This window comes from Oncorhynchus keta, chromosome 17, assembly GCF_023373465.1.
Source record: "Oncorhynchus keta strain PuntledgeMale-10-30-2019 chromosome 17, Oket_V2, whole genome shotgun sequence".
Lineage (NCBI taxonomy): Eukaryota > Metazoa > Chordata > Actinopteri > Salmoniformes > Salmonidae > Oncorhynchus > Oncorhynchus keta.
The window spans coordinates 17,207,214-17,213,652 of NC_068437.1; the positions used below are offsets into that span (position 1 = coordinate 17,207,214).

Here is a 6,439-nt window from a genome sequence, read left to right on the forward strand (position 1 = left end):
TACAGAGCCCTGCTGGCTACCAGGACCCTGACGGATTCTTCTAATAATCTGACAGGAACGAGCAGGACCTGCGGTTCCCGTCTCTCTGCTAATCAATGTACACACACACACACTGTCTAAAGACACACAGGCATGCACACGCGCACACACACCCAGATACTGCAAACATGTGCATCTCACACACACACACGCACACACACACACACACACACACACACACACACACACACCTGACCCTGTCCATGGACATCATTACCGACTTCAAATGCCTTTCAAAAAAGACTCAAGGGAAGAGGGATCAAAATGACAAGTGACGAACAGAGATTCCTAATATGAGATGTGGATTGTCAGCTCTAGCTTTGTATGAGTGAAATAGGATGATTGATAGATCTTTTATACTCCACTCATGAGGGAATGTCCTTTAGCCTGTTACCAACACACACACACGCACACAAACATATTTCCCAGTGGGACTGTGACTGTATTTATGCTGAAATAACAGTGTGGCGAGGTGTCAGAGTCAAATTAGCCAGTTAATTGGGGGCGACCCCTCCTGCTCTGGGAAGTGATTAAGCGAAAGACAATATTAAAAGATTTCGGGGGACGTTTAATTGGTGGAGCTGAATCATGAGCACGGTTCTTGAGAGATGTTGGTATTGATTCCTGTGATCTTTAATCTGATAGTGAGGCACAACATTGTGTAAATAATGGGGTCATGTATGGTCACCTCTTGGAGATGACTCAGATTCACATCTGAACTGGTGAGATCTATCTATAATTGGACATATGACGTTTCACTTCAGAATGACACCTTCGGTTCTTCATCAGTGAATTGTGCTGTGTCTCTTCCAAATGTAAATCCATTTGAAATGTGCCTGTAAGCCTGTGTGCTTTACAGATCTTGTCACTAGCATAAAGATGGACTGTTTTCTACTATTTTGAGAAAAGTCCTAAATTAGGTTCATAAGGATTTTGTGAATATATAAAAATCTCAGCCTACACAACATGCATTTTTTTGTGGAGGAGTGAGTACAGGTTAGAAGTATTTTAGAAGCCCATAACAGTGTATGGCTTGGCATATCATACATAACATCTCGGGGAGCTTACTGTACATCCATTCTACAGAGATAATACCTAGAACTCAAACACTTCACAGAGCCTTCACATGAACTAAAAAGCTGGAAGGAGGACGTGAAAAGGACAGCATGTCAATGGAAGAGAAACACCTTTTGAAAAGCCACTACGAATGTAGTGACTGGATCTTCACAACTGTTCATCCTCACTTAGAGAATGGCACAGGGATTGAAACAATTCACACACAAAGAGAAGATTCTTGCACATTTCATCAAAGAATTGAGAGAGGGCGATGTGTTGGTTGCCATAGCAATTGTCGACAGTGTCACATGGTTGCCTAGGAACTAGTCCTGCATGTGGTGCTGGACCAATTTTTAATTTTATTTTGGCATGCCTCCAAGTACAGCTGGAATGGAATGCAGGTGTTGCGGAATGGTTCAATCTTACCACGTCTTCTGACTGACGGAATCAAGGCCTATCTATTTCTATGGAACATGCTGTCTGTTTGGTCAGAGTAAGCCTATGTCACATCCTCCTGGGTCACATGGAGGGCAGTGGAAGCACAAAGACAACATTAAGCCTGGAAATGAATTCAACTGAGACTGAGAAATGGTCTTTGGCTAAGGTTGATGGTGCATAGAGTATAGAAATACATTTTTTTTTAAACAAGTCATGTATAGGTTAAATAAAAGGGTTAATGTCTTGAGATATTTAGGTTAACATATTAGGGCAGTGTTCAATGTCCTCATTTCTCCAACCATTAGGAAGGAGAGAGGATCGAATGTTCATATGCTCTGACCCTGATTGAACGTCAAGCAAATCCTCCCTGTGTATATCTCAGACCTTACTGAAGTTGTCAATCACAAATCTTCCATGTTATACTGCCTTATCATAAAACTGAAATATCACATTTGCATAAGTATTCAGACCTTTTACTTAGTACGTTGTTGAAGCATCTTTGGCAGCGATTACAACATCGAGTCTTCTTGGATATGACGCTACAAGCTGGGCACACCTGTCTTTGGAGAGTTTCTCCCATTCTTCTCTGCAGATCCTCTCAAGCTCTGTCAGGTTGGATGGAGAGCATCACCGCACAGCTATTTTCAGGTCTCTTCAGAGATGTTTGATCGGGTTCAAGTCCGGGCTCTGGCTGGGGCACTCAAGGACATTCAGAGACTTGTCCCGAAGCCACTCCTGCATTGTCTTGGCTGTGTGCTTATGGTCGTTGTCCTGTTGGAAGGTGAACCTTCACCCCAGTTTGAGGTCCTGAGCGCTCTTGAGCAGGTATTCATCAAGGATCTCTCTGTACTTTGCTCCGTTCATCATTCCCTCGATCCTGACTAGTCTCTCAGTCCCTGCCACTGAAAAACATCCCCACAACATGATGCTGCCACCACCATGCTTCACCGTAGGGATGGTGCCAGGTTTCCTCCAGGTGTGACGCTTGGCATTGAGGCCAAAGAGTTCAGTCTCGGTTTCATCAGACCAGAGAATCTGGTTTCTTATGGTCTGAGAGTCTGGAACTCCGAGCGAGCTATAATGTGCCATTTACAGAGGAGTGGCTTCTGTCTGGCCACTCTACCATAAAGGCCTGATTGGTGGAGTGCAGCAGAGATGGTTGTTCTACTGTAAGGTCCTCCCATCTCCACAGAGTAACTCCAGAGCTCTGTCAGAGTGACCATCAGCTTCTTGGTCACCTCCCTGACCAAGGCCCTTCTCCCCCTGATTGCTCAGTTTGGCCGGATGGCCAGATCTAGCATGAGTCTTGGTGGTTCCAAACTTCTTCCATTTAAGAATAATGGAGGCCACTGTGTTCTTGGGGATGTTCAATACTGCAGAAATGTTTTGGTACACTTCCCCACAATCCCATCTCAACGCTCTACAGACAATTCCTTCGAGCTCCTCCTGACTTTTGCTCTGACATGCACTGGCAACTGTGGGATCTTAAATAGACAGGTGTATGCCTTTCCAAATTCACCACAGGTGGACTCCAATCAAGTTGTAGAAACATCTCAAGGGTGATCAATGGAAACAGGATGCACCTGTGCTCAATTTCGAGTCTCATGGCAAAAGATCTGAATATTTATGTAAATATGTTTTTTGTTTGTTTTTGTTTTCTAATAACTTTGCCAAAATTTGGGAGTATAATGGCTGAAGAGGTCAGTGACTTTCAACATGGCACCATCATTAGTATGCCACCTTTCCAAAGTCAGTTTGTCAAATTTCTACTCTGCTCGAGATGCCCCGGTCAACAGTAAGTGCTGTTACTGTGAAGTGTAAACATCTAGGAGCAACAACGGCTCAGCTGTGAAGTGGTAGGCCACACAATATCACAGAACAGGACCACTGAGTGCTGAAATTGTTTGTCCTTGGTTGCAACACTCACTACCGAGATCCAAAATGCCTCTGGACGCAACTTCAGTACAATAACTGTTCTTTGTGAGCTTCATGAAATGGGGTTTCCATGGCCGAGCAGCCGCACACAAGCCTAAGATCACCATGCGCAATGCCAAGCGTCAGCTGTAGTGGTGTAAAGCTTGCTGCCATTGGACTCTGGAGCAGTGGAAACGAGTTCTCTGGAGTGATGAATCACGCTTCACCATCTGACAGTCCGACGGCAAAATCTGGGTTTGGCAAATGCTAAGAGAATGCTACCTGCCCCAATGCATAATGCCAACTGTAAAGTTTGGTGGAGGAGGAATAATGGTCTGAGGCTGTTTTTCATGGTTCGGGTTAGGCCCCTTAGTTCTAGTGAAGGGAAATCTTAATGCTACAGCATACAATGACATTCTAGACTATTCTGTGCTTCCAACTTTGTGGCAACAGTTTGGGAAGGCCCTTTCCTGTTTCAGCATGACAGTTCCCCCGTGCAAAAAGCGAGGTCCATACAGAAATGGTTTGTTGAGATCAGTGTGGAAGAACTTGACTGGCCTGCACAGAGCCCCGACCTCAACCCCCATCAAACACCTTTGGGATGAATTGGAAAGCCGACTGCGAACCAGGCCTAATCACCCAACATCAGTGCCCGACTAATGATCTTTTGGCTGAATGGAAGCAGTAATGCACCAACATCTAATGGAAAGCCTTGTGAATATAATGTATGCACGCATGGCAGGCACTACGTTGCTTTGTATAAAATTGTCTGCTAAATTGAATATATTGTTATATTCTTCCGGTATGCTTATATTGTCTCATACAATGCTGCCCACACCTGGTTGCTGAACGTCACTACATAACCAATGTATTTTGGTAGACAGTGACATCTATTGGTCATAATAAGAAACCATCACATTGCATGCAAACGGTAAAAATAAACGGGATGACTTTTATCTCCAGGGAATTTTAAAACAAGTTTAATATGTTGGCCTTTATTGTAGCTTCCAAAGCAGATTAGTTTATAAATTCATGACAAAGTGACCTGCACACGCAAACAGCAACACAGACACGACTTTATTTTCTGTTCACGTATTTACTTATACAGTTAAATCAGTCTCCTTAGAGACCGTCAAAAATTGCCAAAGCCGACTATATTTCAAGTCGTCTCAGCGGGGTATTGGGTAAAGTTTTCAACTAGCAATAATCGCGCCTCGGATAGACCTCATCGGCTACGATACTGCCACTGCGCAAAGCTGACATAGAAGAGGAATCGAGTGGATTGACTATCGGTACAATTACGGTCCCTATGACGGTTTAAATCAATAAATATATGAACAATATATAAACAGGTAAATTATGAATCGGTGTAAAATATGATTAAGGAAAAAAGTATTACATGTGTTCGTTTTTAGAGTTGTATTATTTATAATAAACACAAACCGCGCAGTGCATTGTGGGATACATTGTCTCAAAACGTGGCTATCACTGATTAGTAGACTACAGGCTGGATAAAACGACCCCTACAGAGTATTCCGATATAAATATATTCCTATTTAGAACATTTTGGGAATAATTGAGAATCATGTCTTATCTATGTTTTACATTTCTTTCTACAAAGTTCTAAAATGGTGCACGCTCTTTTGCTAAGTACGATGGCCATAAAGTAAGAATGCGGTTGTTGACTCCTTGTGGTTGAAAACATCTCACGGATGGTACTTTATAATAATATTCTTGAGGTGATGCTACTTCCATTTTGACAGCAATATTAGGCCACTGATGTCAACAACATTATCTGACTACACCTCCAAACTATCCCCTAGTTACCACTGAATTTCATGATTTTTAATGAGCCTATCAGTGCTCTCTAGTCTGATATACGAAGTACCTTGCCGTGTCAATTTTAGTTTGCAAGGCATTTCAATGTACGTGACATTAATTCTTAAAATGTGTAACATTCCAACCAGCAGATGGCAATCTAATCTAATGCAAAGTGACAAATCTTCAAGATTCTTTCTGTGACGACCTTCAAGTTTAAAGCCTCTTCAACAAGATTTGCTTTACAAAATGCACAACTACATTGTGTATCAAATTAGACACGGCAAATTAGACATAGGCCTAGTAGGCTATTCAAATTATAATGCTCATGATTTTCGTGGGTTCTCATGTGCCACGTTTAATTGTTCTAACCTGCTATTAGGGCTGGGAATTACCAGGGACCTCACTACATGATATTATCATGATACTTAGGTGCTCATACGAAATGTATTCCTATTCTCACAATCTTATATGTATTGTGATACGATAATGTGATTTTTGTTTTTTAGCACTTCGATGATCCAAACATGTTGCTCACCGTATCGTATGTCTGCTGCAGAGGGACAAAAGAGCCATGAGAAAACGAGTTTGGATCAGTCATGGAAATAAAAGGGCTGAAAACAAATGGTCTCCCTATTTAAAAAGAAGATGGAGAACAAGCTGTGAAGGAAAAACAGAGTATTGGTGCAGGTACAGCCAACTAGAGCAAAAACAATATTGCGATATTGTCAAAAGAATATGATGCATAATCAAAGATAATATCACGTATGTAACTATAGATTTTATCCCCACCCCCCATCACTACCTGCTATGTAAACAAACCATCAGTCTGTGGTGACAAATTAACAGTATCACCACTCCAGATATGGAACATCTGACTTATTTAGTGATTGTTTTATTTTATTTCCAAATTTTACAAGATTAAACAAAGAAAACCGTGTATTTTCCCTTCATTCAATTTTTTGTAATAGAGGAACACTGCAAAAATTATTTTGTGCATAGAAAGCATTGCTCATCAACAGGGTTGAGTAGGTTACTTTCTAAATGTAATCTGTTACACTTACTAGTTACCTGCCCAAAATTGTACTCAGTAATGTACATTTTGGATTACCCAAACTCTAATGTAATCTCATTACATTCCGTTACTTTTAGATTACTTTCCCCTTAAGAGGCA

General features: G+C 41.7%; 1 non-coding gene across 1 annotated transcript; it reads right to left on the reverse strand.

The window, feature by feature from the left end:
• Positions 1-4,564: 4,564 nt before the first annotated feature.
• On the reverse strand, positions 4,565-4,705 carry LOC118396778 (U4 spliceosomal RNA). The gene has a single exon (XR_004828261.1). It is a non-coding gene; the product is annotated as a U4 spliceosomal RNA (small nuclear RNA).
• Positions 4,706-6,439: the final 1,734 nt, after the last annotated feature.